Source organism: Balaenoptera physalus (assembly GCF_965194825.1).
Source record: "Balaenoptera physalus genome assembly, chromosome: 17".
NCBI classification, from domain to species: Eukaryota; Metazoa; Chordata; class Mammalia; order Artiodactyla; family Balaenopteridae; genus Balaenoptera; species Balaenoptera physalus.
In genome coordinates, this window is record NC_138895.1 from 55,428,474 (window position 1) to 55,452,750 (window position 24,277).

The 24,277-nt window shown below is 35.5% G+C and overlaps 2 long non-coding RNA genes across 2 annotated transcripts in view; both read left to right on the plus strand.

The window, feature by feature from the left end:
- LOC309647240 overlaps window positions 1-24,277 on the plus strand; it is a 211,183-nt gene that overhangs the window by 67,213 nt on the left and 119,693 nt on the right. The gene's annotated exons all lie outside the window — the stretch shown is intronic.
- On the plus strand, window positions 258-18,633 carry LOC309647243. Its single transcript, XR_014255885.1, has 2 exons — window positions 258-14,583; window positions 14,619-18,633. It is a non-coding gene; the product is annotated as an uncharacterized lncRNA (long non-coding RNA).

The following is a 24,277-nucleotide window of genomic DNA, read 5'->3' on the forward strand; positions in this document are numbered from 1 at the left end:
ACCAATATATATCATATATATTCAAGGTGTACAACTTGATGCTTTGATATATGTATACATTGTGAAATGATTACGACCACCAAGCTAATTAACACATTCATCACCTCACATAATTATTTCCTTCATTCCTTCCTTCCTTCCTTCCTTCCTTCCTTCATTCCTTCCTTCCTCCCTTCCTCCCTCCCTCCCTCCCTCCCTCCCTCCCTTCCTTCCTTCCTCCCTTCCTCCCTCTCTCCCTCCCTCCCTTCCTTCCTTCCTTCCTTCCTTTGTGATAACTCTCAAGTCTACTCTTTCAGCAAATTTTAAGTATACAGTTCAGTATTGTTAACTAAGGTCCCCGTGCTGTACATTAGATCTCCAGCACTTACTTATCTTGCATAACTGAAACTTTGTACCCTTTGACCAACATCTTATTTCCCTTTCTGTAGCATGTGTTTGCAGATAACTTAGCACTTCACAGGTGCTCACTGCTTCAGAAAAATCTGTGCAATAGAAAAGTTCAGTGTAAATTTATTTTGTTTGTGTATATGAATCCGTATTAGAAGACTTGATGTTAAAGTCATCCCACAATGACTACTTTAGTAATAACAATAATGCTGGTATACAGAGAAGAGTTTCTAAAACTTGAATGTGTCTGCATACCATCTGAGGATCTTGCTCAATATAGAATCTGATTCAGTTATGTTTCCAGTGGGCCTGAGATTCTGCCTTTTTAATGAGTTCCCAGGTAATGCTGATGTTACTTATCCTAGGACCACGCTTTGGGTAGCATGGGAGTAAAGCTTTGTGTGTTTACACGGAATTCTCCCATAGCTGCTTGGAGTAGATATTAACCCCTTGTACGGATGAGGAAATAGAGGTTAAGAGAATTTATCCAATACTGTCATGCAGCCATAAGTCCTCTGATTCAGCTTTTTTTCCCCCTGCTATTCTTCAACTGCATTCCTCTTATAATTATCTTATTTATCTCTTTTTTTTTAAATAAATTTATTTATTTTGTTTATTTATTTTTGGCTGTGTTGGGTCTTCGTTGCTGCGCGCGGGCTTTCTCTAGTTGCGGTGAGCGGGGGCTACTCTTCATTGCAGTGTGCGGGCTTCTCACTGTGGTGGCTTCTCTAGTTGTGGAGCACGGCTCTAGGCACACGGGCTTCAGTAGTTGTGGCACGCGGGCTCAGTAGTTGTGGCTCACGGGCTCTAGAGCACAGGCTCCGTAGTTGTGGCGCATGGGCTTAGTTGCTCCGCGGCATGTGGGATCTTCCCGGACCAGGGATCAAACCCGTGTCCCCTGCCTTGGCAGGCAGATTCTCAACCACTGCACCACCAGGGAAGCCCTTATTTATCTCTTGAATTACTATTTTTGTATATTTAGTTTTCATGTAACAGCAACTCCTGCTCTTCCCTTAAGGATTTTGTATCTTCTTTGTAAGTTCTTTCCAAAATGGTAATGTTTAAGTAAACCATAACACTTGTTAGCACTAGATTTTAAAAATCTTATGGGCTTATAATTTGTCCAGTCCCTTAGATAGGACAGCCCCACTCTCTTCTGTATAGTGACCACAATACAGGTTCATGTTGACCTGCAGAACACAGCATGTTCTGCAAACATAAGGCCAGGGAGCTGACCTATTTATAGGTCCTTCTGCTAAAGGTGAGTTTGGGATCTCTCACCAATTTTGTAGAAGAAATTCTCCCAGAAGTTAACCTAGGCTGCTATTAAGAAACACCTGTGAGCTTTTAAACGCAACTGTCATTGGGTGCCAATCCCAGAGAGTCTGACCAATTGTTATGGAGTTGGGCTTGACATTACATTGTTAGAGAACTATTGTTTTAAAAGAACTGATATTTAAGCACCTACCTACCCAGGACAATTAATCACAATTTTGGGTAGAACTCAAACATAGGTTTTTTTTTTTAAAGCTCCTAGGTGATTTTAATGTGGAACATGTTTGAAAATCGCTGCCACAACTCATTTTCCTAGTGAGTTCATTATCTTTGAGACGTATGGCTTATATTAGTGTTGTGGATTTTTAAAAAGGAGTTATTTTCTTTCTCCCAAGAAGATTAATGAGAATTATCACAAGAGGCTAGGGGGTTAGCTTTGGTTAAAATGATAACAGTTCTGAAAACTGAAGTAACAAGGAAAGGGCGTCAGTAAGATGAGGTCAGTTTCTACATGTTTTAAATCAGTGGTTTGTAAACAAGAATGTGGCAATTATTTGTCAAATAACTGTCAGTTAATCTCATTTGTACTAATCTTAGTGCGTGTTTGCGTTGTGTATCTTTCCCGTTAGAAGTAATAAGAATAATTCAAGGACGTAAAGGTAAAAACATTTAGAGATCTCATATTAGGTAAGTTGTTAGAATTCTTCAGATATTAACTTTTATCTTCAACATTTTCCCCTGTGGTGATTTTTTTTTCCATAGGCAAGGTCATGCTGATTTGTCATGTAAGCTATTTTAGCCTCGTAGATCTTGGTTTCTTATCAGGTTCAATGCCATATCCTTTAATATAAAAACAGCAATTGCAACAAATTCACGATGTACTGTTCTTGGATAAAAATGGAGTATGACTAAAATTCATTGCTCTAATTTATCTAGGTTGTGCTACAGAAAAACTACAAGGCTATTTTCTACAGTACAATGAAATATGTTCACATTCCCATATGGAAAGCAAACTCAAATTTAGGAGCCTGTCTACCACTTCCTTCTAGAAAGGCACTGAGATTTAAGTTGGTCTCTTCATAATTTATTTAGAGAGAATAGTTCCTGCCCAAGTTGACGGCAAAATCAAAATGTTGAGGTGAGACCTCAAGTAGTCAACTGCTTAGCTTATAATATTCTAGGTAGTTAAGATCATTATTTTTCATATTTATTTTCATGCAACATACTCTTATGAAGTTAGCTCATTGATAGTTGATAAGCAGACAGTAAATATCTCTGCCTCATCAATCTCTTGCCCTTTACCAAGACCCTCTGTTTGGAAAATATCTTAATTTTTGTGTGCTTTCAAAGAATTGAGGTGGGGAGAGGGCAACGCAGTTCTTCAAAATGATGATGATGATGATGATGATGATGTGACAGAAATGCAGATCTCACAGTGACATTGCTTCATAACCAATGGGTGCTGAACTATTAAATGTGATGGGCCTTCATGGTGAACCATGAGATGCTAAGGTCCCTGATAAGTTTGTGCCATATTGACAGGTGTTTTTCTTCATTTCTTCAATACTTGCCAACCTCTCTCACTTTCTCTTACAGAACTTCCCTCCTTCTATTCAACAGTTAAACTAAACTGAATTTCTTTCAGTTCTTGCAATGATGTTACATCTCTTCTAGCCTCTAAAATTTTGCACGTTTTGTTCCTTTTGACCAGATCAGCGATTCTCAAACTGTTTGTTCTCAGGATCCCTTAACACACTTAAAGATGATTGAGAACCCCAAAGAGCTTTTGTTGACATAGGTTGAATGATCATATCTACCACATTAGAAATTGAAACTGAGAAAGATTTAAATTATTAATTTTTCTGATATAATGGCAAACCCATTATATCATTACAAATAACTTTTTTTATGAAAAGTAAACTATATCTTTCAAAAGAAAAAATAAGTGAAAGGAGTGGCATTGTTTTATGTTTTTTCAAATCTCTAATAGAATACAGGTAGATTCTTATGTTCTGCATTCAGTCTTTCGTAATATATTGTTCTGATTGAAGCATATGAGCAAAATCCAGCCTCAGACAGATTTGCAGTTGGAAAGGGAGATGTATTTTAGTAGCCTTTTCAGATGATTGTGAATATTCTTCTTTGCTACTATACCAAAATTCAACAACAGCTTCTTTCAGCTTATTTGTGCTGTGGTTGCAAGACTAGTTCACAATAGAAATTTTTAAGATGCCCAATCATAGATTTACTCCCACTTCTTGGGGAGAACAAAGAAATCTCTGCTTCTATGAACCCTCTCTCAAATCACCTAACACAAGCCAATATCCTGTTACGGATCATTTCTTAAACACTCTTATGGAACTCTCCCCATGGTTCTCCGTGGTATGTATTCTCCCTTGTTGCAATAAGTCAATCACTAATGCCAGCTTTGTCTGACTACAGGGTTATTCCTAGTGGTGGTCTTGGACTGAAAAGAATCAACAATTTCTTTTATGGCCCCTTGTGAGTGGGGATTTGTAGAGTATATTTCTACAGGCAGATAAAACAACTTATTAACCCAGAGATTGCTTTAAAGATAGAGCAGCAACAGCCCTGCTTTAAGGATTGGTGTTATTCTGACAATACAACTGCTTTAAGTCTTTTGGCTTTCTCTTTAGAAGACCCTGAAACCCAGTAGTAAATGCTGGAAGTGTTGTTGAATTGTAACATTTGTATCTGGGCTTTGTGAATCTGAATCCCAGAGTCAGACTCCCTGGGTTCAAATCTCAGCTCCCCTACTTACTAACTGTATGATCAGGTGCAGTTTATTTATGCTGTCTGTATTTCACCTTCCTCATCTGTAAAATGGGGGTCATAGAACTACGCACTACATAAGATTGTTATGTGGATTAAAAGAGTTAATATTCGTGTTCACTCTGCATAGCATCATTGGGTACATTATGCATATGTGTTTGTTTGGAAAAAAAAAAAAGTTTCTTAACAACAGAATCTGGACCCTGAATATCCCCTTAGACCTTAGCTTAACTGCACAGTTTTAATTAGAGACAATTGTCTTGTGTGGTTGTCATGATGAAATAGTGATGTGATTGGTAGAAAGATGACTACTTAAACAATTGAAGATTGTGAAGTTTTTTTTAAAGACCACTAAAGAAAGTTAAAGGTATGATTACATGAAGTAGGAGACAATAAAGCATGCCTCCACAGAGTCCTAACAGCACGGCATGTTTAATCCATGTGAAAATCTGAACTTTTATACTACAATTAGCTAAGCTCTTCTATATTAATAGTATCCTAAACTTTACTTGGATTGATATGGGAGGATATATATGTAATATGAATTAGGATTTATAATTGAAATTAATTATAATTTAAATGTACTAGTTTTTTATTAGTATATTGTTAGACAATTACAGAAAATACTTAGAAAATACAGTAAAAATTACAGGAGTCCACAGAAATGATTTTACATGAACTTTTGTGGTAAAGCCCATCTTTACAGCTATGTCAGTGGAAAGTTTTAATACATGAGGAAACATTTCTGTACATAAAGGACTCTTTACATTTATTAGGATTTTAACTAATACTGAAATTATTGAAGGTGTAAAATTGAAACCTGGCTTTTCTTAAGCCCTATGTACAACTTACAAATTTTCTTTTACATAAATCTATGTGATGGCAGCAGTCACACATTTACTTGTTTGATTTATATTCATTAACTCATAAATTTAACAGATTAAATTCCTCTGTATAAATAATCTCATCTACAAGGTTATTTTAAGTATTTCAAAAAATTAGTGTACCTAATTTTCTCAACACTATAAAGATTCAGACTTACACGTCTAGCAAGCAGAATATTCCTAAATCTTTCATTACTACTTCTAAACAAATATTGTGTAAACTTATAAATTTCATAAATCAGATAACATTTAATATTAAAAATACTGTGTACAAATTGATCAATCTGTCTTTTATAACTTTCAAAGTAAAATCACATCTCTAATATCAATTTAAAAATTTTAAGTAAGGCAACATGCCTAATAAATCAATAGAGGGTCCACATCGCATAGTAGATAATACATAGTATGAACTCTGGAACTTGACTATCTTAGGTTCAAATCCCAGCTTTACCACTTACTACCTGGATAACTTTGAGCAAATTAATCCTCTGTGCCTCATTTTCTTTATCTATAAAATGCACTGATAACAGTACCTCTCGTAGGCTGACTATGTGTTTTAAATAGGTTAATATTTCTAAAGTACTCAAAAGAGTGCCTGTTACATAAAATATACATTTATCAAAATACATACATACATACATTTCTCTAAAATATCAAATAAAGCATTTAAAAACCTAAAAAAAAACCATTTGATGATTGCAGAACTTATTTATAAATGTTATACCAAATTAATTATATGGATTTGATTTACTTATTATTTCTGTCTTTGCTTTCACAACTTCTTGTAGTTTCAAACTCACCTAACTACATAGGGGAAAAATGTATTGTCTTATACAAGTGGACATTACTTGCTCAACATTGGTGATTGTGATGCAATCATAGATTTGAGTTATTGGCCAAAGACTTGAGGAACAGGGCCTAGGATCTGTTCTGGGTTTGTGCCTTCCAGAAGAATTTTTTCTAAAATATTTAATGTCAATAAGCTGATCTTACTCTTAATGGTGGGGCTCTGCTTGCTTTGTCAATAGAGAACTGAACGTTCATAATTACAGCTATGGTTTAATTTATCAATCTGGTAACTTTAGCTCTAACCCAATTTTCAACTTCAATCTTCTTTCTAATCTTGTTTCCAAAATTTAATTGGCTGAATGGAAAGGATGGGATTTTTCAGCCCCTACATAGACTTTAATTTATTCACTATTTGGATTATATAAATCTCTTTATTGTCTGATAAAATTTTTCTTTCTTTTCATTTTTTCTTTTTATACCATGTAAAATTCTATGATCATTTTATTGACAGCTTCCTCAGTTACTCTGCTCCCCCTTTTTATTTATTCCTAGCCAAAACACAAAGGAAACAAATTACACTATTACACTGTCTGACATTGACAATCGAATTACTGGCCCTCTCTTGGCAAAGCTTTATAACCCTGCTGCTGGCCTCCTTCAGCTGGAATACCTTGGGCCTTGTGCCTCCCTCTCTTGAAACATTTTATCAAAATCTGAAAGAAGTAGCTAAAACACTCCACCATCCTGACATCTCCTATCCAGCAGCCTGGAATTCTTATCTTTAGTCATATTATCTGGGTCTCAAAATACAACAGATGGTTGCTTAATCAAACAACTTTTCTGTTTAGGTAGCAAGAATTGAAACTTTTCTGGCCTTTAATGTAAGAAAATCTCACTGTTTGTCATTCAATCTCCATGCAGTTATTTTCACATTTTAGTGTTTGGAACTTCCAAGGACTAACCTCTTTATTAGTTAGGACTCTTGGTTGCAAGCAACAGAGGATTACTCTGGTTAACGTAAGTTTAAAAGAGGAAACTAGGGTTATTGAAGAAATACTGTGATAAACCATAGAATCAAAGGAAGAGTAGAACAGTTTAGCCTTGGGGAAGTAAGAGGAACAGGTGGACTTTGGATCTTCTCTCTAGTGTTCTGACATTTTGATGACATAGCTTGAAAATTTTTTCATTAATTACATAAGTCCGACTCTACTCGCAAAATACCATTTAGACTCTAAGAAGTTTTATCACAATTCAGTGGTCTTAAACCCCCTTCATTTTACAGATGAGAAAACTGATCTAGAGAAGCTAAATAATTGAATTATTGTAAATATATTAAAGTTCCTTTGACACTTAACTAAATAAATCCCTCTGAATGGTCCTTAGAGTAAATTAACTTCTAAAGCATTCCTAAGAGTAAATATGATTAAAGTGACATTTTACCAAGATGCATTGTGTAACTTCCTTTGTTGTGTCACTGAATGTGGCACCATGATCTTTATATTTATTCAGTCTTTATACTTTTCTCAGCCCTTCTCCTCTATCTACAACAATACCAAGATTATGTATCAGTTGTTGCCCAAAGTCAATCAGTAACACTGAGAGCGTATTTGAGAAAGACTGCCTAGATGTAATACTTTTGGGAAAATCATTTTTTTCTATATTCTCTCAATACTTTTTATCTAGTGGTTTGTTAAGATTAGCTTACTCTGAAAAAGTTTTTTTCTTTGGAATTTCATTCATTTGTTTAACAAAGATTTATTGACCATGTACTGTGTGTAAGGCACATAAAAATTTGGGATGCATTAGTGAACAAAACAAGAAACAAAAATAAAGTATCTTAAACTCACATTCTCATTGGAGAATAAATGATAAAAATATGATATAAGTAAATTATATACTATATTAGCTGATATTAAGCATTATAGGAAATACAGTAGTTTAATGGATCAGAACTTGGAAAGAAGGGTTGAAATTTTAAATGGAGTGGTTAGGAAAGTTCTTGCTGAGAAAATGACATTTGAACAAAGACTCAAAGGAGATGAGAAACTTCTTCATGTGGGTATTTGGGGGAAGAACTTTAGACTATACTACTTTGATTTACTTTGGATTTTTAAATTAACTGTATTGAGGTATAATTTATACACAATAAAATGTACCCACCTTAATTTCAGAGTTTGATGAGTTTAGACAAACGTATATTCCATGTTACCACCATCACAACCAAAACACAGGACATTTTCATCACCTCCAAAACTTTCTTTACATTCTATCCCAAGCTCCACTTATTACCACTAGTCTCAGCTAACCACTGATCTTCTTTCTATATCTATAATTTAGATTTATCTTCCTAGAGTTTCATAAAAATGAAATTATACAACATGTATTTCTTTGTGCCTGCTGTCTTTTGCTCAGCATAAACTTTTTCTGACTCATCTTTGTAGTTGTACATCTCAGCAGTTCATTCCTTTTCATCACTGTGTATTACTTCATTGTACGAATATGCTATAGTTTGCATCTTTGTTTACTTGTTGACATTTGTGTTGTTTCCATTTTTTCACTATTGCATATAAAGCTGCTATGGACGTTTAAGATAAGACTTCATGTGAACATATATTTTCATTTCTTTTATTGATACCTTGGAGGAGATATCTTGTTGGGTCACACATAAGTTGTATATTTATAAGAAGCTGTCAAACTCTTTTCGAAGTGCTGGCACCATTTTTATTCCTGCCATTAATGTATGAGATTTCCAATAGCTCTATATCCTTGCTAATGTTAAGCAATGTCAACCTTTTAAAATATAACCATTCAAGTGGGTGTGTAGTGGTATCTCATTGTGTTTTTTTGTGTGTGGGGGGGATTATTTATTTATTTTTGGTTGCGTTGGGTCTTGGTTGCTGCACGTGGGCTTTCTCTAGTTGCGGTGGTTTCTCTTGTTGCGGAGCACGGGATCTAGGCATGTGGGCTTCAGTAGTTGCAGCATGCAGTCTCAGTAGTTGCAGCACACGGGCCCTAGAGCGTGCGGGCTTCAGTAGTTGCGGTGCACAGACTCAGTAGTTGTGGCTTGTGGGCTCTAGAGCACAGGCTCAAAAGTTGTGGCGTATGGGCTTAGTTGCTCCGCAGCATGTGGGATCTTCCCGGACCAGGGATCAAACCCATGTCCCCTGCATTGGCAGGCAGATTCTTAACCACTGCACCACCAGGGAAGTCCCTCATTGTGGTTTTAATTTGCATTTTCTCAATGGCTGATGATGTTGGTCACTTGTGAATCTTCTTTTGTGAAAAGTTTGTTCAAATATTTAACCTATTTACAAAATCCAATTATCTGTCTTGATATTATTGATTCATAGGAAGTCTTTACATATTCTGGATACAAATCCTTTGGCATTTATATGTATTGTGTCTATTTTCTCCCAGTCTGTGACTTGACTTTTCATTTTCTTAACAGTTAATATAGTGTAGATGACTGAGTTTTCCAAATTTCAGGAGCACATGAAATAATATGGATAAAGCAGGAAATGCTAAATGCAGATGTGAAATAAATGAATTTTTTATGCCAATGACACCTTTGTCCAGTCCAAGGCCATTTCTTACATTAAAAAAAATCTTTTTTCTTTTTTTCACCATCTAACACTTGGTTATATTTTTTCATGTTATTTTGCCTTGGTTTTTTCATGTAAGTCTTATTTTCTTAGCTAGATAGTGTTTCTCTTTCCATAGCTGAACTCTAAGTCTTTTTTCCTTCACTAGACTCTAAGTATTGTTTTTCCTTCTGTGTCTACAACACCAGCTTTGGGCTCACTAGGTACTGAAGAATATATTTATTCATTTGATTCGATTTAAATTCCGAAGTCTAAGTTTTGTAACTATTTGGTGGGTTTGTAATTATTTTTGTGGTTTATCATATTTTTATTAGGGTTCTCCAGAGAAACAGAACCAACGAGATATATATATATATATATATATATATATATATATATACACACACACACACACACACACACATATATATATATAATAAAGAACTGACCTTTATAAAGTGTATATATATAAAGTAAGGAATGGGCTCCTGTTGTTAGGAAGGCTGAGAAATCCTAAGGTATGTAGTGGGCAAGCTGGAGACCCGGGAGAGCCAATTGTCTAGTTCCAGTTTGAGTGCAAAAGCCTGAGAACCAGGAGAGGTGATGGTGTAAGAGCTGGTCTAAAAGCTGGCAGGCTTGAGAACAAAGAAGAGTTGATGCTTCAGTTTGAGTTTGAAAGCAGCAAAATATAGAAGTTCCAGCTCTAAGGCAATCAGACAGAGGAGTTCCCTCTTAACTCCAGGGGGGGGGGTCAGCATTTTTGGTCTATTCAAGCCTTCAACTGAAGTTCAACTGATTGGATGAGGACCACATCAGAGAGTTCAATCTTCTTTACTCAGTCTACCAATTCAAGTGTTAATCTCATCCAAAACACCCTCACAGACACACCCAAAATAATGTTTGAGCAAATAGCTGGGTACTCTGTGGCCCATTCAAATTGACACGTAAAACTAACCACCACATTGTAGAAGGGAAACTATCTACAACGTAACAAAGTTCTTCTCAATTTACATGGGGGCCTGGCAAATCTGGGTAGGCAAATTTCAAATAAGAAGAGATGTAGCTATACAAACATTTATACTTGGTACCTACCTATAGAGATATATAGATATCTTTTTTAAAAATATATTTATTTACTTATTTATTTATTGGATGGGCCGGGTCTTAGTTGCGGCATGTGGGCTCTTTTAGTTGTGGCATGTGGGCTTTTAGTTGTGGCACGTGGGATCCAGTTCCCTCACCAGGCATGGAACCTGGGCCCCCTGCATTGGGAGTGTGGAGTCTTAACCACTGGACCACAGGGGAAGTCCCAACATATAGATATCTTGAACAACACAGGTTTGAACTGCATGGGTCCACTTATACATGGATTTATTTCAGTAAATATATTGGAAAAAATTTTGGAGATCTGGACAATTTGAAAAAACTTGCAGCTAACTGTGTAGCTTAAAAGTAGCAAAAAAATTAAGAAAAAGGTATGTCATGAATGTATAAAATATATGTAAATACTAGCCTATTCTTACACAGGCATAAGGTGAGTGATATTTAATATAAAATTAATAATGTGCTGGTTTTCTTACTGTTTTATAACTTTGCTTTCAAAGAATTACATTACTGTAGAGTATGCCTCTCTCTAGTAATTGGAGAAAATGTGTATCGAGCTATCATCACAGGTAAATTTTTTTAAAATATAACAATGTTTCCACTACCGTATTATGAATGTGACTGTAATAGTGTATGCCATAAAAATTTTATAGCCATTTTTTCATTAGTGTATAGGCTAGGCTACTGTGAAGCAGTCATATTACTCCTGCTTCCTCATCAATGCATGAACTGTTTTACCAGTAAATAAATATGAATTTCTTTTTCACGTTATCTTTTCATTTTTTGTTGTCTAGTGTTAGTAATACATATAACATCTACAGTATTTTGTGTCATATAAGATAATATTGATGTAGGTACTAACAGATAATTCATCTTGTAAACAGACATAAACTTATGGTATCAATAAATGCAGTACAGTACTATAAATTTCTCTTCCTTACAATTTTCTTAAAAACATTTTCTTTTCTTTAGCTTACTTTATTGTAAGAATACAGTATATAGTACATATAACATACAAAATGTGTGTTAATCAACTATTTATGTTATTGGTAGGGCTTCTGGTCAACAGCAGCCTATTAGTAATAGCTATACTTGGATTTTCCACTGTGCAGGAGGTTGATGCCCTTAACTCCCATGTTGTTCAAGGATCAACTGTATCTTGAATTACTAGGTACTTGATGTGAATAAGTACCTACTTTTATTATAAACAATTGTTCATTGATGCTGTTACTACATTTTTATTAAATGTGTTTTAGAACTGCGTTGTTTAATGTTCCTAAATAGCTTGAAATATTCAGATGCCAATTTATAACCCCTGAAACTAGAGGAAGGTATATTCCCCATGCAGTCACTGGGTTCTTAACATTGCCTAAGTTTTACAGGATGTAAAAGTGAAGATATTTGGAGAAAAAAGGAAATCAGATATTTCTAGTTTCCATGAGGTGCCATGCTGTGGTCAGACCAAGTCACTAATGAAAGCTTCAGCTGTGGATATATAAAAATGCTATCTTCTTTGTGAACAACTAGAGACTAGACATGAATCTGAGGTTGTATCAGAAGCACTCCTTGCTTTGGCTTTCCAGGGACTTAAAATGACAAGCTAAGGCCAGCTCAGTGGTGGGCAAGATGCCCAAGTAAGACATTCCTCTTTAAACCCACCATACTCGTCAGAGACGTTGGCCCATGTTAACATAATAGGAAGCAGGATTGTCTAATGGGATGGAAGCAAATGGAAGGAACACGAGCTAATAAATTTGTAGATGGCATTTGTTAATAACATTGCCTACATTTTGTTGATACAATAGTATGTATTTTGGAATAGCTTCAGATGGCCAAACGAGGAATGGTTGGGTATAAATGAGGATGGGAAGTCCAGACAGGATATGGTTTCATCCTATTAAATTTCCAGGTTTTTGGCACTGACTCCACTGCTGTGGGGAGGAGTCTACATAGCCCATCACATCACAGCTTTCTTCTAACTTGACAGAGCTTCTATTGTACCAGGCAGATGAAACCCAAGAGAGATTCATTTGGATTTAGGCTTTGGGTGGGAACTAGGTTAAACTTTGTTCCCAGCTCATGTTCTACATATCACATTCTTATGCCAAATAAAAAAAAACCCATCCCTTCAAGGTTGACATACAACTGGGTTTTACTTCACATAGTGAGATTGAATTTTTGAACAAGGAGCATGTCCCTAGGGGCCACTTATGCGTGAACTTTCACTCACTTCAAGCTGTAGGGGAAATCTCAGCAGCATATGAATATTCAGTGAGACCATCAGTACTTCTGTTAGAATACAAATTCTGTTTGATTTTTGTAGGATAGGTACTTATTCATTAGGATTTTTCTCCTTGGAGATTATAAAATTAAATGTTTTTCTTCCTTTAATAAAATACTTTCAAAAGAGGAATTTTACTCCTTAAGCCAGGTGGATTCCAGTGATATTTACCTAACCTTCACTGACATCAGATGTTCACATTAATTCAATTTACTTACAGCTCTAGCTGTTTTCTAAGAGAAGAAAATTTTTCTGAGATTTTCATGATACGGAATCTCCCCACTTAGCATATAATATTTTACCTAATTTTAGATTTGGTTATAAAATTTTGTCTTTATTTTCTTCTTATTCATATTTACCACCACTTTATTACTTTGTGAATTGTTTTTGTGGGTAATAGATTTGAAATTTGGGATGTTCTTTTGTTTTTGAAGAGTTTCATATCACAAAGAGTTCCATACCACTAGGGTAGAAATTAATTCATTTTTGTGGCCTCAGTCAAAATAATTTTCAAAACAATGTTATATTCAGCTTTCACTTGATAATATTTTACAGTTTTGACCATCTGTCAATATCCATTGTGCTTCCATTCTCATATTCGCACATTCTTACTGTCGTGAAACATGTAGCATGAAAAATATAGTAGATTTTTTTTTTTTTTCATTTAAAGTGCACAACTAGGGACTTCCCTGGTGGCGCAGTGGTTAAGAATCTGCCTGCCAATGCAGGCGACATGGATTTGAGCCCTGGTCCAGGAAGATCCCATATTGCCACGGAGCAACTAAGCCCGTGTGCCACAACTACTGAGCCTGCGCTCTAGAGCCCGTGAGCCGCAACTACTAAACCCGAGTGCCACAACTACTGAAGCCCGTGCACCTAGAGCCCATACTCTGCAACAAAAGAAGCCACTGCACTGAGAAGCCCGCACACTGCAACGAAGAGTAGCCCCCGCTTGCCACAACTAGAGAAAGCCCGCATGCAGCAATGAAGACCCAACACAGCCAAAAATAAATAAATTTATTTAAAAATTAAATAAAGTACACAACTAAGACTAACTACTGGTATTACTTTAGGAATTTTCACAGCGTGTTTTCTTTCTGGGAATTATTAAGTTAGTTTTGGGATCTGGACAAGTTACAAAGAATTCTGAGAATCTTGAGTTCTAAAAGTAGCTATATCAGTTCAGAGGTCAGGTGGTTTGCCAGTGAAAGGGCAATGCTGGGGCAAGTGACCCTTCATCATGCTGTCATAGAACTGCTTCTTTCTCCTACAATCTGCAGTGTAGAGAATGGCTTCTTTCCAACCACCTAGCCCCATTCTGCCTCCTCAGTTAACATCTGATGTTGGGGCCTGTAGCCCCTGTTTGGGGCAAGGACTTATTGAAGATTGGTGAGCTTGGTTGCTGCTTATCTCTCTTGGCTGCTGGCAAGACTAGCTACGCTTGTTTGGAAGGTGATTTCAGTTTCTTTTGTTTTTGTTTTTTTTTGTTGTTGTTGTTGTTGTTTTTTGTTTGTTTTTTTTAAGAGACGAAAGTGCTTCATCAAAGGCCCAGATTCTTGTCCTCAGCCATTCTTGAGTTGTGTTTATGGTAATCATATCATTCAAACTGGGACAGTTTTGAGAGTGAAAGACGTATCATGAATAATTACACTGGGGGACAGGTGTAAAATAAGACTGTCCCAGACAAACTAGGATGAAAGTTCACTGTATCTATAACAGTATAGAGGTGGTTTCCCAGTGTATCTGTAGTGAGAGTGACTGACAAGAGGAGAAATGTACTGTCATAAGGTAAACTAGGTGATAGATCGATGCCATCCATGTACATGCAATGACCTTATAAATCACAGGCCACCAGGACCCACACAGAAGGGAAACACTAGATCATTGCTTATCACTCATTGCTTGGTTTCAGTAAACCAGGACTTGCTCAACTTTGTGTAACAGACATTTTTTGAAATATGATGAAAGTTAACAAAATGCTCTTCAAAAGAATACACATAGATGTCAAAATTTGCATGCAAGTCCAGGGAAGTCTCACTTTCCTTGAAGCCACCTATGAAAATATGGACCCTAGAGTTATCAGCCCTGTAAGACATAAACTACACAATAGACTTTTATTACTTTTTCCAAAGGTGTTACAATAAATTTAGGAATATATAACTTGTGGAATCTATTGAAATATACATGATCAAAAACTATTGTGTATCAGGTAATATACAAAATGTATATTAATCTAATTCATGAGTGGTTACCTTAAGTTCATTTTTGTGAATGTGCATCACTGAATGACTTTTGAACCAACTGGGGGATGATAAAGAAATTCATACATCAGAATTCAGCATACCCTGAATCCAAGAAGATTATTCCACTAGAGGTGTCAGTTTATGGCAGTAATCACAACTTGGTGATATTCTGTGGCTCTAGTTGATGTACGCCCTTATAAGGAATATAGACAAATCTTTTAAAAAGCTAGCATTTACTGAGTACTTACTGTGGGCCAGGTGTGCATCCAAGGACTTTACATGCGTATCTCAATTGTCCTACATATAACCCTTGAAGTATTTAATTTTAAATTGTATTCCCATTTTATAAATGAGGAAATTGAAACTTGGGGATGTGAAGTAATTCCCTCATGCATTATCATTTCATCCCAGGTTGTCTGACTATAAAACAGGCTCTCACCATTTACAAAATGTAGGCTATGATTTATGAGTACCATGTTTTCTTCTGCTAATGTTGTAGGATTGCAATCCCATGTACAAGCAAGAGAAAATATGACAACATAGGGTAAGGAGGAAAAGAAGTTGTCCATAGTAGGATGCAGTTTGCCTCACATGTCATTTTAGAGCTGCCTTGGGAGAAGAGAGATGAGAATTTTTTAAAAATGTTTTAGGTTAGTTGTGATAAAGAGAAAATGAACATGAAGCTTTGATAGAAATATAGGTAAGAAAATGGTCCCCTGGCTGGGCTTCAGAGACATGGATCCCACTTAGCTTTTATCTCAATCACTTCTTGTGCTTTTTCTCATTCTTTTTTCTCCCTTTTTATAGTGACATATTCAAAGACTTTGTATCCCACCTGGAACTTCTGGTATGTTTAAAGAAATTGTAAATTGTTTTGGGCAACTCCAAATCCTCTAATGACCTCTTTAAGAAGAAATGGAATCACCTAAATACAAGGAATCAGAAAAATTGAAAAATTATAGTATAAGCATACAATGGAAATCTATGCAGCTTTAAAGATAAATAATTAGAATTACAGTTATTAATATGAATAACTCTTACAAACAAAAATAAAGCAAGAAGAATATATTCAGTATGATATAACTCCTATTGTGTATCATTAGGGATATGGACATATGTGGCAAAAGGAAAAAGAAATGTAATACAAAACACCTAATCCAAGTTCGTGGTTATCTTTGGAGCAAGGAATTGAGAGAAGTGACTGTGAAGTGGTATACATGGGGCTTCAGTCCTGCTGTCCTCAGCTAAAGTACTTGTGGGAAAGTCCCAGAGAGAGGAGTCATCTGAGAACTATCAGTTGCCAATACGCCCAGCAGCAGGGAGAATGGCTGTTTCTATCCTACAGTGAGGATCTGGGTGGGCACCACAGCATCCACTAAATCATTAGAAATCAAACTTTCCTGCACATTAGAATGACTTGGGGAGATTTGCAAACTTCCAAATCCCAGTCTGCATGCTAGACCAGTTAAATCATAATTTCAGGGAGTGGGGCCCAGGTGTCAGTACTCTTTAAAACTCCTCAAGTGGTTCCAGTCTGCAGCCCCAGTCAAGTTGAAGAAACACTGCATTTCAGTACAACCTTCCACTTATATAGGTATTTAAAAATGTCTTATGGTATGATTCTTTTGAGTGTAACTGTCCAATTTTCCCAACACCATTTATTGAAGAACATTCTTTCCTCATTGTATATTCTTGCCTACTTTGCTGTAGATTAATTACCCATATAAGGGTGATTTCGTTTCTGGGCTCTCTATTCTGTTTCATTGATCTATGTGTCTATTTTTGTGCCCATACCATACCATTTTGATCACTGTAGCTTTGTAGTATAGTTTGAAATCAAGGAGCATGATACCTCCAGCTTTGTTCTTTATTGTCAAGATTGTTTGGCTATTCAGGGCGTTTTGTGTATCCATAAAAAATTTGAGAATTATTTGCTCTCAGTCTGTGAAAAATGTCATTGGTATTTTGATAGGGATTGCATTGTATCTGTAGGTATCCTTGGGTAGTATGGTCACTTTAACAATGTTAATTTTTCCAATCCACAAACACAATATATCTTTCCATCTGTTTATGTCCTCTTCAATTTCTTACATCAATGGCTTATAGTTTTCTGAGTACAGGTCTTTTACCTCCTTAGATTTATTCCTAGGTATTTTATTCTTTTTGATGTGATTGTAAATGGGATTGTTTTCTTAATTTCTCTTTCTGATGGTTTGTTTTTAATGTTTACAAATACAACAGATATCTGTATATTAATTTTATATCCTACAACTTTAACAAACTTACTAATGAGTTCTAGTAGCTTTTGGTGGCATCTTTAAGATTTTCTATGTATGATATCATGTCATCTGCAAATAGTGACCATTTTACTTCTTCCTTTTCAATTAGGATTCCTTTTATTTCTTTTTTCTTGTCTTATTGAATCAAACTGGATTACTCTCTCACACCATGTACAAAAATAAATTCAAAATGGATTAAAGGCTTAAATTTAAGACCTGAAACCATAAAAGTTCTAGAAGAAAACATAGGCAGTATGCTCTTTGACATCAGTCTTAGTAATATGTTTTTGGATATGTCTCCTCAGGAAAGGGAAACAGAGACAAAAATAAGCAAATGGGACTACATCAATCTAAAAAGCTTTTGCAAAGGGAAGGAAATTATCAACAAAGCAAAGGGGCCACCTACTGAATGGGAGAAAATATTTGCAAACAATATATCTGATAAGGGGTTAAAATACAAAATATATAGAGAACTCATACAACTCAACATCAAAAAAAAAAAACTCGATTAAAATATGGGCAGAGGATCTGGATAAACATTTTTCTGAAGAAGACATACAGATGGCTGACAGAGAATTGGAAAGATGCTCAACATCACTAATCATCAAGGAAATGTAAATCAAAACCACAATGAGATATCATTTCATAGCTTTTAGAATGGCTGTTGTCAAAAAGACAAGAAATAACAAGTGTTGGCAAGGATGTGAAGAAAAGAGAACCCTCCGGCACTGTTGGTGGGAATATAAATTGGTGCAGCCACTATGGAAAACAGAATGAGGGTTCCTCAAAAAATTAAAATATAATTTTAATTATATTTAAATGATCCAGCAGTTCCACTCCTGGGTATTTATCCAAAGAAAAGAAAAACACTAATTTGAAAAGATATATGCACCCCTATGTTCATTGCAGCATTATTTACAATAACCAAGATATGGAAACAACCTAGGTGTCCATTGATGGATGAATGGGTAAAGGAGATGTGGATATATATATATATATATATACACAAAAGAATATGTCTCAGCCATTAAACAAGAATGAATTTTGTCATTTATGTGCTCATGGATGGACCTCGTGGTTATAATGCTAAGTGAAATATGTCAGACAGAGAAAGAAAAATACTGTATGTTTTCACTTATATGTAGAATCTAAAAAGCAAAACAAATAAATAAATGTAACAAAATAGAAACAGACTCACAGAGAACAAACTAGTGGCTGCCAGAGGGGAAATGGGGTTGGAGAGGGGCAAAATAAGTGAAGGGGATTAATAGGTACAAACTACCAGTTATAAACTAAATAATTCACAGGAATGTAAAATACAGCACAAAGAATATAGTCAATATTTTATCATAGTTTGTATGGTGTGTAATCTACAAAAATAGTGAATTCACTGTGTTGTACACCTGAAACTAATATAATATTATAAGTCAACTGTACTTAAATTAAAAAAATATGTCTCTTCAAAAAAAAAATATCTCTGTGGAGAAGAATATAAACCTTAATGCAAGACATTTTATTTTTTTTCTTCCAGTTTTATTACGATATAATTGACATACAGCACTGTATAAATTTAAGGTGTACAGTGTAATGACTTGACTTACATATATTGTGAAATGATTATCACAGTAAGTTTAGTGAACATTCATCATGTCATATAAAACCAAAATTAAAGAAATAGAAAAAAATTTTTTCTTGTGATAAGAACTCTTAGGACTTACTCTTAACAATTTTCATATATAATATACAGCAGTGTTAATTATATTTATCACATTGTACATTACATCCCTAGTACTTTATTTATCTTATAACTGGATGTTGGTACCTTTTGACTGCCTTCATCCAATTCCCTCTCCTTCCACCTCTGGTAAACACAAATCTGGTCTCTTCTATGAATTTGTTTGTTTTTGAAGTATAATTGACCTACAATACTATGTTAGTTCCTGTTACACAGCATAGTGGTTCGATATTTCTATGCATTTCAAAATGATCACCATGATAAGTCTAGTTACAATATGTCACCATACAAAGATATTACATAGTTATTGACTATATTCCCCACACTGTCATTTCATACCCCTCCTCCTTCCCCTCTGATAACTAGTACTCTATTCTCTGTATTCATGTGTCTGTTTTTGTTTGTTTTAGTTTATTTATTTACTTTCCACATGAGTGAAATTGTTATTTTGTAACTGGAGGTTTGTACTTAATCTCCCACACTTTATTTCTTTCTTTCTCCCTCTCCCTCACTTGTTTGATCTATGTATCTGTAACTCTCTTTCTGTTTTGTTATGTTTGTTCATTTGTTTTGCTTTTTAGATTGCACATATAAGTAAAATCAGGCAATATTTGTCTTCGTCTGACTCATTTCAGTTAGCATAACACCCTTTTGGTCCATTCATGAGGTCACAAATGACAAGATTTCATTATTTTTTAATGGCTGAGAAATATTCCTTTGTATATATATCCACATCTTCTTTATTCCTTCATCCATCAGTGGACATCTAGGTTGTTTCCATACCTTGGCTATTGTAAATAATACTACAGTGAATCCAAAAAAGGGGATATATGCATATATTTAGCTGATTCAGTTCGTTGTACAGCAGAAACTAACACAACATTGTAAAGCAGCTATACCCCAATTAAAAAAGAAAAACAAAAAGAAAGAAAACCAACATATAGCAGGTTGTTATGGCAACTGGAGTACTGGAGTTTATAACATCACCCTAATTAATGTTATCCAAACGTTATTAATCTTTCAACATCGCTCACATTCTCTGAAGGAACAGCAGCTCTGGCTCTCCCAGGATTTTTCAATAGTGTAATCTCTTGCAGCTTTCTTCGCATTTTTTTTTTTTCAAATAGATCTTACCCTGACTTTGCTTTAGTGAAATTAGCTATTGTTTCTACTCCTTTACTCATTCTATTTTTGGCTACTATTTTATTTTATTTTATTTATCTATTTTTTGGCTGCGTTGGGTCTTTGTTGCCACGTGCAGGCTTTCTCTAATTGCGGCGAGTGGGGGCTACTCTTCATTGCGGTGCACGGGTTTCTCATTGTGGTGGCTACTCTTGTTGCGGAGCACAGGCTGTAGGTGCGCAGGCTTCAGTAGTTGCAGCATGTGGGCCAGTAGTTGCGGCATGTGGGCCCTAGAGCACGCAGGCTTCAGTAGTTGCAGCACATGGGCTCAGTAGTTGCGGCATGTGGGCTCAGTAGTTGTGGCACGCAGGCTCAGTAGTTGTGGCTCATGGGCTCTAGAGCACAGACTCAGTAGTTGTGGCACATGGGCTTAGTGGCTCCACGGCATGTGGGATCTTCCCGGACCAGTGATCAAACCCTTGTCTCCTGCATTGGCAGGCAGATTCTTAACCACTGAGCCACCAGGGAAGTCCTGGCTGCTATTTTTTGAAAAAACTCGAAATAAAATGGAAAAAAAAATTACAGCTAAAAAATAGAATAAAGCCTAAAGATAAAAATAAGGCTTATATAGATATATTTTTTCAATTTATTTTATTTTTTTATTATTTATTTATTTTTGGCTGTGTTGGGTCTTTGTTTCTGTGCGAGGGCTTTCTCTAGTTGCGGCGAGTGGGGGCCACTCTTCATCGCGGTGCACGGACCTCTCACTGTCGCGGCCTCTCTTGTTGTGGAGCACAGGCTCCAGACGTGCAGGCTCAGTAGTTGTGGCTCACGGGCCCAGTTGCTCCACGGCATGTGGGATCTTCCCAGACCAGGGCTCGAACCCGTGTCCCCTGCATTGGCAGGCAGATTCTCAACCACTGCACCACCAGGGAAGCCCCAAGGCTTATATATTTAAATGTGGAGAACTTGAGAAAAATATTAAAATATTTTGCATACAAAAAAAATAATAATGGGGCAGTGAACATAGGGCTGCATATATCTTTTCAAATTAGTGGTTTTTTTCCTTCAGATAAATACCTGGGAGTGGAATTGTTGGATCATAGGGTAGTTCTATTTTTAATTTTTTGAGGAAATTTCATACTGTTTTCCATAGTGGCTGCGCCAATTTACATGCCGACCAATGGTGCACAAGTGTTCCCTTTTCTCCACATCCTCACCAACTTATTTCTTGTCTTTTTTACAGTAGCCATTCTGACAGGTGTGAGGTGATACCCCACTGTGATACCCCATCATTCCCTGATGATTAGTGATGTTGAGCATTTTTTCCTGTGTCTGTGGCCATCTGTATGTCTTCTCTGGAAAAATGTCTATTCAGGTCCTCTGCCCATTTTTTAAATTGAATCGTTTCTTGTTATTGTTTTGTTGTTTTGATATTGAGTTGTACGAGTACTTTATATATTTTGGATGCTAACCCTTATCAAACACATCATTTGCAACTATCTTCTCTGGTTCAGTAAGTTACCTTTTCATTTTGTTGATAGTTTTATTCATTGTGGAAAAGCTCTTTAATCTTGTCCCATTTGTATCTTTGCTTTTGTTGCACTTGCCTGAGAAACAGATCCAGACAAAATGTTGCTAAGACTGATATCAAAGAGCGTACTGCCTATGTTTTCTTCTATGAGTTTTATGGTTTTAAGTCTTACATTTAAATCCATTTTGAATTCATTTTTGTATATAGTATGAAAAAATGGTCTTGTTTCATTCTTTAACCTTAGCTGTCCAGTTTTCTCAACACCGCTTATTGAAGAGATTGTCTTTTCCCTGTAGTATATTCTTGCCTACTTTATCATAGATTAATTGCCCATTTGTGAGTGCATTTATTTATGGGTTCTCTATTCTGTTTCATTGATCTTTGTGCCTGTTTATGTGCCAGTTTTGACTACCATTAACTTTGTAGTATAATTTGAAGTCAGTGAGCATGATACCTACAGCTCTATTCTTTTTTTTTCTCAAGATTGCTTTGTCTATTTGGGGTCTTCTGTGGTTCCAAACAAATGTCAGAATCATTTATTCTAGGTCTGTGAAAAATGCCACGGGTATTTTGATAGGAATTGCATTGTGGTAGTATGGACATTTTAACAATATTAATTTTTCCAGTCTATGAGCAAGCATGGGATATCTTTCCATTTATTTGTGTCTTCAGAGTACAGGTCTTACATCTCCTGGTTAAACTTATTCCTAGGTATTTTATGCTTTTTGATGTGATGGTTAATGGGATTGTTAATTTCACCTTCTGATAGTTTATTACTAGTGTATAAAATGCAACAGATTCTGTATATTAATTTTACATCCTGCAGCTCTACTGAATTCATTTATTAGTTCTAATAGTTTTTTGGTAGAGACTTCAGGGTTTTCTAGATTTAGTATGCTATCTGAAAATAGCAACACTTTTACTTCTTTGCTTCTAGTTTGGGTGCCTTTTATTTCTTTCTCTTGTCTGATTGCTGTGGTTAAGACTTCTAATACTATATTAAATAGACGTGGTGAGAGAGGGCATCCTTGTCTTGTTCCAGATCTTAGAGGAAAAGCTTTCAGCATTTCACCATTGAATATGTTGTTATCTGTAGGTTTCTCATATATGGCCTTTATTATGTTGAGGTATATTCCCTCTATACCAACTTTGTTGAGTGTTTTTATCATGAGTGAATGCTGAATTTTGTTAAAGCCTTTTTCTGTATCTATTGAAATGATCGTGTGATTTTTCTCCTTTGTTTTATTAACGTCGTGTATCACGTTGATTGTTTTGTGGATATTGAACCATCCTTGTATCCCTAGAATAAATCCCACTTGATCATGATGTATAATCTTTTTAATGTATTGTCAAATTTGGTTTGCTAATTTTGCTGAGTATTTTTGCATTTATGTTCGTCAGGGGTATTGACCTGTAATTTTTCACTTTTTGTAGCTTCTTTGTCTGGTTTTAGAATTAGGGTAATGCTGGCCTCATAAAATGAGTTTGGAAGTGTTCGTTCCTCTACAATTTTTTGAAACTGTTTGAGAGGAATAGGTGTTTCCTCTTCTTTAAATGTGTGTCAGAATTCCCCTGTGAAGCCATTTGGTTCTGGACCTTTTTTGTTGGAGTTTGATTACTGATTCAATTTCATTACTAGTAATCAATCTGTTCAGATTTTCTAATTTTTCCTGATTCAGTCTTGGAAGATTGTGTTTTTCTAGGAATTTATCCATTTCTTCTAGGTTGTCCAGTGTGTTGGCTTATAATTGTTTATGGTGTTCTCTTATGATTTTATTTCTGTGATATCAATTGTAACTTCTGTTCTTTAATGTTTAATTTTATTTATTTGGGCCCTCTATCTTTTTTTCTTGATGAGTCTGGGTAAAGGCTTATTAATTTTATTTATCTTTTCAACAAAAAAAAAACCTGGCTCTTAGTTTCATTGATCTTTGGCATTTTTCTTTTTGGTCTCTATTATATTTTGGTTTCTGCTCTGATCTTTATTATTTCTTTACTTCTACTACCTTGGGCTTTGTTTTTCTATTTCATTTAGTTGTAAAGTTAGGTTGTTTATTTGAGAATTTTTTTGTTTTGCTTTTTGAGGTGGGCCTCTATCACTATAAACTTCCCTCTTAGAACTGCTTTTGCTGAATTTGATAGATTTTAGAAAGTTGTGCTTCTATTTTCATTTGTCTCAAGGCATTTTTAAATTTCCTCTTTGATTTATTCATTGGCCCATTGTTTTTTTTTTTAGTAACATGCTGTTTAGTCTCCACATGTTTTTTTTT